General features: G+C 35.3%; 1 protein-coding gene and 1 long non-coding RNA gene across 6 annotated transcripts in view; both read left to right on the top strand.

Moving 5' to 3' along the window:
* The window catches only part of gdpd5a (glycerophosphodiester phosphodiesterase domain containing 5a), a 70,725-nt gene that overhangs the window by 27,579 nt on the left and 29,937 nt on the right, over window positions 1-13,209 (top strand). The window lies entirely within an intron of this gene.
* On the top strand, window positions 6,901-12,782 carry LOC137487382 (uncharacterized). 4 transcript variants are annotated; one of them, XR_012386498.1, is made up of 7 exons: window positions 6,901-6,949; window positions 7,435-7,619; window positions 8,227-8,260; window positions 9,625-9,680; window positions 9,774-9,922; window positions 10,034-10,110; window positions 11,427-12,782. It is a non-coding gene; the product is annotated as an uncharacterized lncRNA (long non-coding RNA). The 4 variants fall into 4 exon arrangements; XR_011005929.2 differs by lacking the exon at window positions 7,435-7,619; XR_012386497.1 differs by lacking the exon at window positions 6,901-6,949 and having other exon boundaries at window positions 7,495-7,632.

The following is a 13,209-nucleotide window of genomic DNA, read 5'->3' as shown; positions in this document are numbered from 1 at the left end:
TGGCCAGACTGGTTTCAGCTGATAAAAGGCAACAGTAACTCAAATAAGCACTCGTTACAACCGAGGTATGCAGAAGAGCATCTCTGAACACACAACACGTCCAACCTTGAGGCGGATGGGCTACAGCAGCAGAAGACCACACCGGGTGCCACTCCTGTCAGCTAAGAACAGGAAACTTAGGCTACAATTTGCACAGGCTTACCAAAATTGGACAATAGAAGATTGTAAAAACGTTGCCTTGTCTGATAAATCTCAATTTCTGCTGCAACATTCAGATGGTCGGGTCAGAATTTGGCATCAACAACATGAACGCATGGATCCATCCTGCTTTTTATCATTGATTTAGGCTGGTGGTGGTGGTGTAATGGTGTGGGGGATATTTTCTTGGCACACTTTGGGCCCATTTGTACCAATTGAGCTACGTGTCAACGGCACAGCCTACCTGAGTATTATTGCTGACCATGTCTATCCCTTTATGAACACAGTGTACTCATCTTCTGATGGCTAGTTCCAGTAGAATAACGCACCATGTCATGAAGCGCAAATCATCTCAGACTAGTTTCTTGAACATGACAATGAGTTCACTGTACTCAAATGGCCTCCACAGTCACCAGAGCTCAATCCAATAGATTGGAGATTTGCATCATGGATGTGCAGCCGACAAATCTGCAGCGACTGCGTGATGCTATCATGTCAATATGGATAAAAATCTTTGAGGAATATTTCCAGTACCTTGTTGAATCTATGCAACAAAGGATTAAGGCAGTTCAGAGGGCAAAAGGGGGGGTCCATCCCACTACTAGTAAGGTGTACCTAATAATGTGGCTGGTGAGTGTATGTACACGCTCTGTGGGGGAAATAAGTATTCAGCATGTCACCAGTTTTCTCAGAAAACATATTTCTAAAGGTGCCATTGACGTGAAATTTTCCCTGGATGTTGATAACCATCCATATATGCCAAGACAACAAATCTAATTAGATTAAAAGTGAATTTATGTGTAATAATATAAAATAACACAGGAAAAAAGTATTGAACACATGAAGGAAGGGAGGTGTAGAAAGGCAGTGAAAGCCCAGACAGCAGCTGAAATCTCTCAGTAGTTCTTCTGCAATCCTCTGCCCTTCCTCAGTGTAAATGAATGTCAGCTGCTTCAGTCCAACATCTACATTATTAGGATGACAAAGATGAAACCAGGGTGGACATTTCAGCAAGACAATGATCTAAATCACAGCCAAGGAAACTCTCAAACGCTTTCAGAGAAAGAAATTCAAGCTGTAGAATGGCCCAGATAAATCACCTTACTCGAATCGAAAAAACATGACGTGTTCAATACACATACACCCCCACCCCCACCCCCCTGTAAAGCCTGGTTTATACTTCTGCGTCAGGTGACCGGCGTGACCCACGGCACATGCAACGTGCGTAGCTGTGCATTTATACTTCTGCGCGCTGTCTCTGTTGGTCTGAATTAACACTTCCGAAACGCTAGTTAGCAGTGAAGTGTAAATGTTCCTCTGTGTCGAGTTTCTTCTCTGCTGTTTTGCTTTTCCTGAACACTTCCGGGATGTACAAGTGGCTTAAACTCGCTCATTTTGAGGCAGGAACCGGCGGACGTGCAACAACTTTAACTATGAGGTAAACACAAAACAAAACTTTTCATCAGGAGCTCCTTCACGGGGCTCCACACTTGTAAACAATCGCTCCATTGGGCTCGCGTCCAGCTTGCGCCATTCGCGCGGCTCTCGGTCCCGCCAAGACTCGTCAGCGCTACCAAGCCAACCAATCACAGAGCTTGCGCTACGCATCGTTGCGACGTGTAGTTACAATTTTTGAGAGGTGCACGTCGGCGAAGGGCTATGCGTTAGCGCCTTAGCATATGCCAGCGTTTGACGCAGAAGTATAAATCAGCCTTAAGTCATTGACAGTAAAGCAGAATTCTCAATTCATTCCTTAGGGAAGTTGTTTAAAGCTTAAATAATTGGTCAGCTGTAACCAATAAGGTGGAGCTTATCAAGGCATCAGTGTTTATCTGTGATTTCCACACCTCCGGATCATAGTTCTAGATCTGCTATAACAATTCCGAGGCCTTTTTTTAGCCACTTTTGTCGAAGTCGGATCACAAATATCTTGTCCAGTATCCTTCTAAAGCTAACAGCAGAACCGAAGGGCCTCTTTTCCATCTGTAATGAAGCAAATCCTTTCCCCTCTCTGCTGTGTGACTGTCTCTCTCTCGATCAGACAGAGAGAAACTCAAGCCTGGGTTTCAGATTCCCTAGAGGACGTGTTGTAGGTCAATTCAAATCTGTATACAACACAGCGAAAGATTTGATTGGGTCTCTCTTTGCCTCGTCAGCTCAATGACACCACGCTGCATCCTGAGGTTATTTAGTGAAGTTATTCAACCAGAAATGGCTGTTGTTTTAACCCGGCGTCTCGTGCCAGCGAAGCGATCAAATACAGAGCAGCAGTCAGATTAGAAATCAACCCTTATCTAATCTTTACCTGAAGTCCTCTAATATTCATGGGGTGTCGAGATCAAATGTAGGAATATCTGAGGTTTAAGGGGAATCATGGATAAAAGTAGAATTAAACCGGATTTAATGATGTAAACCGAGCTCAGTTTCAGGCTTCTGAAGTTGGTCTGGTGTTTGTTCTGCACTGCAGGAAAATGTGTGTGTGTTTGTGTGTGTGTGTTCAGTCATGAAGGTGGATTTGTTGTTGATTGATCACTGCAAGCTTCAAACAAGATATATCATGGATAATATTATATATGATTATTAGATTTATATAATGTTTTATACAAATATTGTATAGGGTGGCACGGTGGCTCAATGGATAGCACTGTCGCCTCACAGCAAGAAGGTTACTGGTTCAAGTCCCTGCTGGGCCAGTTGGCATTTGTGTGTGAAGTCTGCATGTTTTCTCCATGTTGGCGTGGGTTTCCTCCGGGTGCTCCGGTTTCCCCCACAGTCCAAACACATGTGTAGGCCCACACGGAATCTGCGCGCACAGAATTCTGCAGATTTTCCGCGGATTTCTATTTTTTTAGCCCATCATTAATTCTGTTTATTTACTTCAGTAAATGTGTTTAATATGTATATTTATTTAGTTTTTAAACGAATTACAGTAATATTATTGACTAATATGAAAATGTTCATATGATTTATGTATAATGCAGTTTGTAAAGTAATATCTTTTGTCTTTTAGTAGATTTATTACATAGAAGACTTGCTTTGTTTAACAAATAAAGTGAGACTAATTGGATTTGCATTTTAAACGTTAAATAAAAGATAAAAAGATATTATTTTTGTTTTGCATATTAATGTTTTAGTTATGATACTCCCAAAATAATTCTGCAGAAATGTGCAGATTTTTACCAAAATTCTCAGCAGAAACAGCAAAAAACGTCTGTAGATTTCGTCTGGCCCTACACATGCGCTATAGGGGAATTGGTAAGCTAAATTGGCCGTAGTGTATGAGTGTGTGCGAATTTTTAGGTGTTTTCCATTGATGGGTTGCAGCTGGAAGGGCATCCGCTGCATTAAACATATGCTGGAATAGTTGGTGGTTCATTCCGCTGTGACAACCCCTGATAAATAAGGGGCTAAGCTGAAAAAAAAATGAATGAATGAATATTGTATAAAACGTTTAAAACTGTGTATATATTGAAAAGTATAAGTATAATTAATATAAAATTATTGTAATACATGTTTTTATGTTCATCATTTAATAATACAGATAAAACATAATTATATTAACTGTAACTGAAGAAGGCAGTATAATGAATTTAGTTTTTTCTATTTTCTTTTATACAATTTAATTACTAAATTCTGCATCTAATTTTGAAGAATAATTTTGATTCTGTATCTAATCTGTTTAATCAATTAAAAATTGTAATTCTATACAATGTATTTTTATTTATAATAATAAATATAATTATAATAAATTATATTGTATAAAATAGTCTGGATGTGATTTTATTATATATATTTTTATTTATTTATTTATTTTCATTTATTAAAACATAGGAAGATGGATAAGATATTGACCTTATTCTTCAATGCGGAAGTGCGCCCGTTTTCGTGATTGTTTTAAAACGTCCGATTCAGTCGCCTATAGGAAAAAGGGCTAGGAACAATAAATGGCAGAAAACGGTTAAACTACTCGCTCCACAAACAAGTGTGTTCATAACTATGCACAAAAAATAGAATAATATAATAAAACAATATAAGTTTGCAACATCAAGCAGCATAACAAGCTGTTTTAAATGTCTAAAAATGAATGGAAGTGAATGAGACCAGAAGTCTTAAGCCAAAAAAATTCCAATCGTACGTAATAAATAAGGTCAATAGAATCAGAATTGTTGTATAAAATTATATTCATTTATTTCATCAAATTAGTGTCTAATTTAGAAGTTGCCACACCGGAATGAACCACCAACTATTCCAGCAAATGTGTTACGCAGCGGATCCCATTCCAAAAACACATCATTCACGCACAATCATACAGTACACTACGGCCAATTTAGTTTATTCAATTCACCTATAGCGCATGTATTTGGACTTTGGGGGAAACCGGAGCACCCGGAGGAAACACACGCCAGCACAGGGAGAACATGCAAACTCCACACTAAAACGCCAACTGACACAGCTGGGGCTCGAACCTGCGACCCTCTTGCTGAGGCGACAGGGGTCACAGGGCTAACCACTGAGCCATCGTACCACCCATAAAATTACTGTGACGAGTCTCTTTGACCAACCCACTGATCGGCCGAAAGCGGGAAGGACAGAGACTCATTTGCTCAATTGGGAACACCTGAGTTCCCCTCTATAAAAGCCAGCAGTGTTGGCTTGTGGAGAGCTGTGCTTTTGCTCCTGTTTGTTTTGTTTTGTTTCTTTTCATCTTTGGTTAATCTCTGATTTGGCTTACCTAAAATAAGCACTTGATTATTCTTTAATGTTTAAATAAATACTTTTGGTACCAAACCATCCGGTGTATGTCCTCCCTTTATTTTTGTCATTGCCCTTGAGCCGGGTCGTGACATTACATATAGCGTTAAATTATATAAAATTCAATAAAATAGAAAAACAAACAATAATTTTGCATTATTTAGTTGCTGTTAATATAATTATAATATAATATTTATATATATATAATTAATTGCCATCAGAATCATTGACTCCCTCACACTATTCAAATCAAGTCTCAAAACCCACTTATTTAAGATGGCTTTTAATACTTAATTTTATCTGCACTATTGCTGTGTATATTTTATTATTTCTCAGTGTCCTTGAGTTGCTAGAAAGGCGCCTTTAAATAAATTTTATTATTATTATTATTATTATTATTATTATTATTATTATTATATTATTATTATTATTATTATTATTATTATTATTATTATTATTATTATTATTATTATTTATGTATTATTAAATGTGCATAAAAATATGTATTAAAAGTTCTGTGTATTAATTATAAACATTAAACTAAATACATATATATTTTTTAAATATTTATTTGACTTTTATGCAATATTTGAATGAAAAATTTACAAAAATGTGACCATGATGTGCCAGTGTGACAGTTTTATGCAACCGTAACCCATGATGTGTCTAGTTAGTTTATTTATTTATTTTTTTTTTCACCTCAATAATTAACAACAAACCCACACACACACAAAAACACACAACACCCAGCAGTCTTTGAAGTACCACCTCCATTTTACCAGGGAAAACATCAGAAGCTCCACGATTGGCTTGATTACTGTGTGTTTGCTGCTGGCTCCACCCACCCTATAATTAGAGCATGGTGACGATGTAGAGGAGCTGATTGGATTGAGGGATTAGAAGCTGACAGCTGTGCAGAATGAATGAACAGAACAGTGAAACATGTCCACCGCTCAAGAGTGACTCCAACACAATCCAAAACACAAATGAAACATGACTTAGGCTGTAATTAAAGCGCTCTTATTATGTTGTTTACAATTCTTTTAATGAGCAGTGTTACTATTTGAGCATGTAAAAGAGTTTGGGAAAGTTATTCAAATATGTCAGTTAACCCAGCTTTGTGAATGAACTGAAATGTCTTCAATAGACTTGAGTTTTTTCCCAGATCAAACATATTTAAAATGTAAATTTAAATAAAACCCACCTGATTAGGCTGAGCTTAGTTGAGTAATGTTATGGTGCATTGAAGTCATGTCGCATAAATCATATTTATGAGTTACAGTACACCACAAAATTGTTAATAATTACGAAAAATTTTATTTAAACTTAATAGTTACTGAGTTGGGGGCATTTAATGGCGAAACATGGCATAATCACTGATCTATAATAGAGAATTGTATACGTTTACATGTCTTATTATATATAGATCAGTAGACTGAATTAATGGATGCATCCAGGGGGTTGTTATTGCAGAATAAAGCCTGGCAGGTTTATCGGCAGCCTGACATAAAGCAGAGCACTGTTGTATAAGATTGAAGGGTTTTATCCTGTAAAAACAACCGCCTGGATGTACTTTATTCCACTTATTGCATGGCTACTTGCTGCAATATGTAAAATTAGAGACAAAACATTCTTCTGAGTCGAAATGGTTTAATATTTCTTTAATTAAATGCAAATCTGGCAGAAATGAAAACAGCTAAATGCACTGTAAATGCGAATAGTATTCCTTACTATCAAAATTCTAGTGTGTTTACTTAATTTTAAGCTAATTGTTGAGTTTACTAGAAATGCATTAGTGTTGCTGACATAGTAAGGTATAAAGTTCCCATAACTAATGTAATTTGAGTAAAATTGCTTATAAGGGCTAAGCCATGCTGTTACGCATGCGTACTGGGTGGTGATTTCCCATCCCCCATGCCGAGTCACAACCAACCGCCACCCAGCACCGCCATTGAAGGACAGGATTTCATATTGAGAAGATGTACTGCTGTAAATCAAGGTAAACTTTTCGTTTTAATTACTACTTTGATTTTATTTGTATAGTATCAGTAATCTGTTTATTTCCTGCACTTTGTGAAATTGTTTGCTGTTTTGTGAACTAATTAATAGCCCATGATGTTGTGACTAAACGTTTTGACCACTGCACGTTATTTGCAATACTGTCTACTTTACTAGATAAGCTATTTTTAGCTACTTAGTCCTTTTTAATAACTATTAATAATTTGTAAAGTTAGTAGTAATTTGTAAAGTGGGCGTTATGCTCTAAAAGAGCGGGCCGCGCCATTTTAAATGATGCACTGAGAGAGCAAGAGCGCGCGCAATGATCCGTTCAAATAGATGTAAAGTTAACACATAGCTGTAGGTCTACATTTTTAAAAAAGAAAACGAAACCTATTTATCCGCATTACAAATACAGTAACGTTAGTTATCGCTGAACTTTAGTGGCGCTTGTTGTGACGAAAATATGCGTGTTTTTTTTTTAAGATTTACTTTTATGAGATCACCTGCAGGAAGCAGGTGAGGAGATCAGCTGTGATTCGGTCCGGCGTCAGCGAGCGGCTCATGACCAGACCAGTCGTTTTTTTCTCCATGATCGCCGGGGCAGCAGCAGTTTTAACCCGCCGAGGCTTTTAGAACATTATAAAGCAGTTTCAGCTCAAAATGGACCCGTGAGTGTCGTAGGTAATTTAGGATTTCGATGCGATTACGATTCGTGTCACTGTATGAGGCAGATACATATTTACACATGATGCTAAAGTGTGCTTATGCTAACAATCCCTATGAAACTTAAAGTTAAACTTATGAAAATGCGAGAGATATTTAATTAACTCATTTATTTGTTTTATATGCTATTTGTCTTTTCTTTATGCCGTTTTGAAGGTTTATTCCAGTGTTGCCGTTACGTTATTGAGTGTTTGTATTGCTGTAATGACAAATAAATCTGACCAGACGCGACTGAATATGTGTGATGGATAACGTTAATGATGAAGTGGTATAACTCGTACAACCAAGCACAGAAACATCCCTTTGTTTGCTCAATATCACACAAAGGCATCAACAAGCCTTTGTTATAAGCAAACTTTCTGTAAAGAAACAGGCTTTGCCAAACCTGTTAGTTTGCATTTTTAAAGAAGGTTTCACTAATTTTTAACAATTTAGGGCAAATAAATTTAAACAATTACAAGGTTGTTTAAAATGTAGCACACCATTAGAGTATTGTGAGTGGCATATTTGGTTTGTAATATCATTATACCCTTTATTTATTTTTTATTTCAGACTACCAATTTGTGAGCTGATATGCAGTGGAAATGTAAGTTTTGCACTTACACATCAAAGAAAACTTTTTGAACAATACCGCACAAGCCATAGAACATATTCATGAATTGTTCTATTAACGTTACCTTGTCTCCATACTGAGTGTCAGGGTAATTTTAAATCGTTTAATGCATTAAAAGTACATTTAACAAAATTCTCAGCAAAGAACTGCATGATCAAGAATAGTCCGAATATTTTGTCCATTTGAATAATCATCTGAGGACTAGTTAGAAATAGGGTTGTTGTGTTGTGATACCATTAATTTATGTTACAATACTATACCAGCTGAAGTATGGTGATACCAAGTAGTATTGCAATACTGTAATTCATAACTTAAATCCATGAAATAAAGAAAAATGTCAGAAATAATATATTGTATATGTTATTATAGGCCTACTTGAATTTAAATAATTCCCTTATTGTTGAAAAAAGTATTTGCACATCTCTTCACCTAAAATGTATTCATTCCAGCAAAAAAAATACATTAAAATAAAGATACATAAAGAAAAGAGCATTTTTCCAACAAACTTAGGCTATATGAAGTGGTCAAAAATTGTTTCCTGTTGCTATTTTGGGTTTTTCATCTATCATACTTTTTTCACACTTATTATCGGATAAGAATCCAAAGTAATTCTAAATTTCACTTTATGAGTCATTCTTTTTAATAGATTGTCACGGTTGTTGTAGCTATTATATCATATTGACAGGAACAGAAATAAACGAATTCCGATTCAAAATGAACCATCACAAAATATGCAATAGGCTACTATAAAAGGCGCAAATTCTACAGTTTTACAACCTTAGAAGGCTCCATAGACTATTAAAATACAATGATCTATTGTTGCTGAATCGTGTAAGTATTTTAGTGACTTTTTCACATGCAGCATTATGTATTGTAGGCAGACTGTTAATGACAATACTACCGTTTACAAACTACAGTGGCACCGCCAGTATCTTGGAGCCATAGTATCACGATACTACCATAGTACCGGTAAACCGTGCAACCCTAGTCAGAAAGTTCAGTGTCCTTTTAAAGACATCAATTGAGACAAATATTTATTCCACTTTTAATGCGCATAAAAGTAAGGCACACCAGCAACAATGCCATGATTATATTTAATCGGGGGTTGTGTTTATTACTGTTTGGTGACAAGTATAGCTCATGCTTTTGATGACAGGCGCCGGGAGTATTTGGCAGCTTTTATTATTCAAGAACATTTAACTATGTCATGTTAAAGTGTAACATCTGTTGCTAAATGGCATTGCATTGTATTATTGCATGTGTTTCTGATTTCTGTTTTTTGTGTTAGAATTTCGCTTAGCCATGTCAATAACACTTTACGTTTTTGTGCACAACAGTGACATCCAGAAGGAAGTCATAGAGGAAACACCAGCTGATGCAAGTGCTGCAGAAGGTTTGTTTTCTTTTCAAAACTTTGTGTGATTTTGTGAATTTGTGTTTTTGAATGTTATTAATGACTAATAATGTTTTGATTGGATCTTTGCAGAATTCAATCGAATATCAGGAAGAAATGTGAGATCCAAGTTCTACGCTGCATTGGACACACACTGCTCGTTTGATTAAAATAAAAAAATAAAAAACAGGAGAAAATTGCAGAAGAAAACTAGAAGAAATTTTCAACATGTTAATTCAAAGGTATTTTTGTGACATCATCTTTGAATCATAATTTGCATTTGATTGCAATAAATTGCATTTGATGTTTTCATTGGGCTATAATGCATGTCTACCTGTCTTTACTTTTTCAAGGTCATCTGGCAGCAGTTCTCCGGGGTCTTTCAGTTCTTTAGAGGGATGAGTCTAAAGAAATTTTCAGGATGTGTTTTGTAAGTAGTATTATTGTTTCTGCTTTCTTAGACTGGAAATGAAGCAGTCATTCCAGTTTACTTCACTTATTAATAAAAATTTTCAATTTTATAAAAATAAAACATATGCATTTAATGTAAGTATTTGAAAATAAGAGGGATGTTATATTATGGCCTTTGGAGCAAGAGCATTGCTATGTTGCAAATACAGCAGCTTGTGCCGTCACAGGGTCAGTTAGCTTCATAGGCCAGTGAAGTAATGAATGCATTTCTTTAATTTTTAAACACACTTGTTTTGAAAAAGAGGAAGATTAGCTTGAAAAAAAAATCTTAATAAGTGTAATACCTATGTAATATGTTGAGAGAAATATAATTTCAGTTGAAAGAACCTGCTGGATTAAATTGTAAAAAGATAGTGTTAAAAGCCACAAAGTCAAAGATGCTCTGTATTATAACCAACCCTGTGAAGTCACCTGCTGTGGGATTGTAGATGGCTGCACCCTTGTTCTAAAAGCCATACTAAAACATCAATTTTCTTATTAAAAAATAGTTATTAATACATTTTTAAAAAGTGTGCTAAATAATGCAAACTTGACTCACTGCTTTAATCTAGCAAAACCAAATGCATTCATGAATCGGTTCCCAATTTATTAAGTTTTCCCTACAAAATATTTATATTGATTATGTAGCACCAATTGGTCTCTCACACATTTGCATTTAATTTCTTGAAAATGTTTTAAAAGTACTTTTACTGCAGTTTGTTTTATTACATTACAGTGTTTCTTTAATTAAAAAAAAATATTGTTCCTTTAGAATAGTATCATGTTCAAGATACTGGAATTTAGTACCAATCTCTGCTGCAATTTTAAGCAGCAAATTTCCTGCTAACATTTTAAGCACTTTTGAGCACATTTTTAAACAGCACTGTTTTGCCATTCTGTTCACATGCTGAAATGACACTCAACAATGCTCAAATGTTAGCAGGAAATGGATGTTTTTAAAATTACTATATGGATTGGTAATAAATTCCACTATCATGACAAGCCTAGTAGAAGCAGTACAGGCAAATCCATCGTGTTGGTCTACATTGAAGAAGAAGCACCATAGCAAGGCCTTCTTATAAGAAGCATTTGAATGTAAAATGTACTATAAACACAAATAGTCATGCTAATAAGCAACTAGTTAATATGGTAATTGGTTCCTACTAAAGTGTTACTAAATTAAGCACAAAGAATTGTATTTTTTTCACCTCTGCTTTTGGTCTCCTGGCCACTACAGGCTTTATTAGTGCCATTTAGAATATCAAACTTTACTTATTTTTCTTTCTCTATTCATAGGATGTAATTGTAGAGTCGGACTTCAGTGCAGAAGATGTTGGCCTGCTGACTGTCATGTGTGAAGATGTCTAAAGAACCTCATTATAGATGCAATGTGGGCCTTTATACTGGAAGGAAAAGTGGTTATGGACTTTGCCACATGCAGTATGTCTCTGTTTTTGCTTTGATTTACACACTGAATTCGGACTACCCAAAGACTTTGAGCAATGCATTTGAATTTGTTCAACGTGTGTTGCTTTTGCTGGGAGGGAAGCGTAATGTGTTTTATTCGGCGAGTGCCTATATACTGCTGTGCTTTATGTTTAAAGGTTCAGGTATAATGGCATGTTTAATTACAAAGTGTTGCTTTTTAACATGTTGCTGTTTGCAGTGTTACATTTAGGACTGCAGCATTTTGGTGTTTAAAACACTTTTTTTTTTTTTTTACCAAAAAAGTGTATTGGGATTTATAGGGTTGTCAAAAGTATTGAGTCTGGTACCAATCGGTACTGAAATAAATAAAAAAAAGTCCATCCATTTCCCACTAACATTGCAAGAACTGATTGGCCATTGTGTTCACATGCTCAGTAGATATGACTGATTGGCTTTGAAGGTCATTATTTTTACCACACTTCACCACTGTTCACCAGGTGCAAAGATACAAAGACACTGGATAACTTCAAAGCACTGTCGATCAGTCGATTCATCACCAGATAGCTTATATGTTAGCTTCTAAACAAATCAGCTATCGACATGGCTTTGAAACACCTCAGTGTCTGTGTAACTTTGTTTGGACTCAGTGAAAAATGGTAAACCTATGACAGTCACAGCCAATCATAGTCATTTCTGTTGAGCATGTGAACACAGTGGCCAATCAATGGTGTTTAAGAACGAGCTCAGTAGCACTCAAATGCTGGTGGAAAATGGATATTTTTAATATTTCAGTATTGATTGATACCAAACTCAATACTTTTGACCACACTAATGTGATATTTTCTGTAGGAAAATCTAAACTACACAGTCTAACAAATTAGCTTTAAAGCTTAATATCTGTTCCTCTGTGAGTGTCTATATGCTGCCATGTTTAAGGTGCTGGTGCAATGGCATGTTTAATTACACTAATTCAAGTATCTTTTTTCCAAGTGTCAAGTATTTAAAGTTTTTTTGATAGATTTTCAAACCTTTTCGAAAACTTGTGTTTTAGGGTTGAACATGTTTATTATATTTTTTGTCTGTATTGCTGTTTACAGTATATTACAGCACTTTACAACAGGTTTTTACAAAACTGTATTGTGTACAAGTGTATTGTGATACTAAAATATCACAAGAGTATTGTGAAATTCTGCTAATTTTGTCAAATAAAATGTTTACATTTAAGACCTGTATAATGTCATTACTTGTAGGTTGAACTACATATTTTATGTTCAGTTTAATTGAAGAAAATGTGGAAACCGATTGCACGTAGTTTCTTTAGTTGACATTACTTAAAATGGTGGATTAAAACAATGTTGAGACTACTAGCATTCAAGATGTTAACTGAACATGGTAGAACAGTATTAGTTAAATAGAGTTATTAAAGTAATCTTACTATAAAACCCTAAGTAAGGTTACTAAATAATGACAAGTATGTTAACTAGAATTTTCTATTAAACTTACTTAATTTTTAACAGTTAGTTTACTTTATAAGTTTTAGTTTTCTTACTTCAAGGCAATAATTAAACTTAACTTAAGATTTCCTTGTAAGTTTATATTGCAAAAATAAGGCAATCGGTTTCCAAACTTTTTTTAAGTAAACTGAACATGT

This window comes from Danio rerio, chromosome 10 (assembly GCF_049306965.1).
Source record: "Danio rerio strain Tuebingen ecotype United States chromosome 10, GRCz12tu, whole genome shotgun sequence".
NCBI classification, from domain to species: Eukaryota; Metazoa; Chordata; class Actinopteri; order Cypriniformes; family Danionidae; genus Danio; species Danio rerio.
The sequence above is the reverse complement of the archived record's forward strand: the minus strand, read 5'-3'. Positions and strand labels throughout refer to the sequence as shown.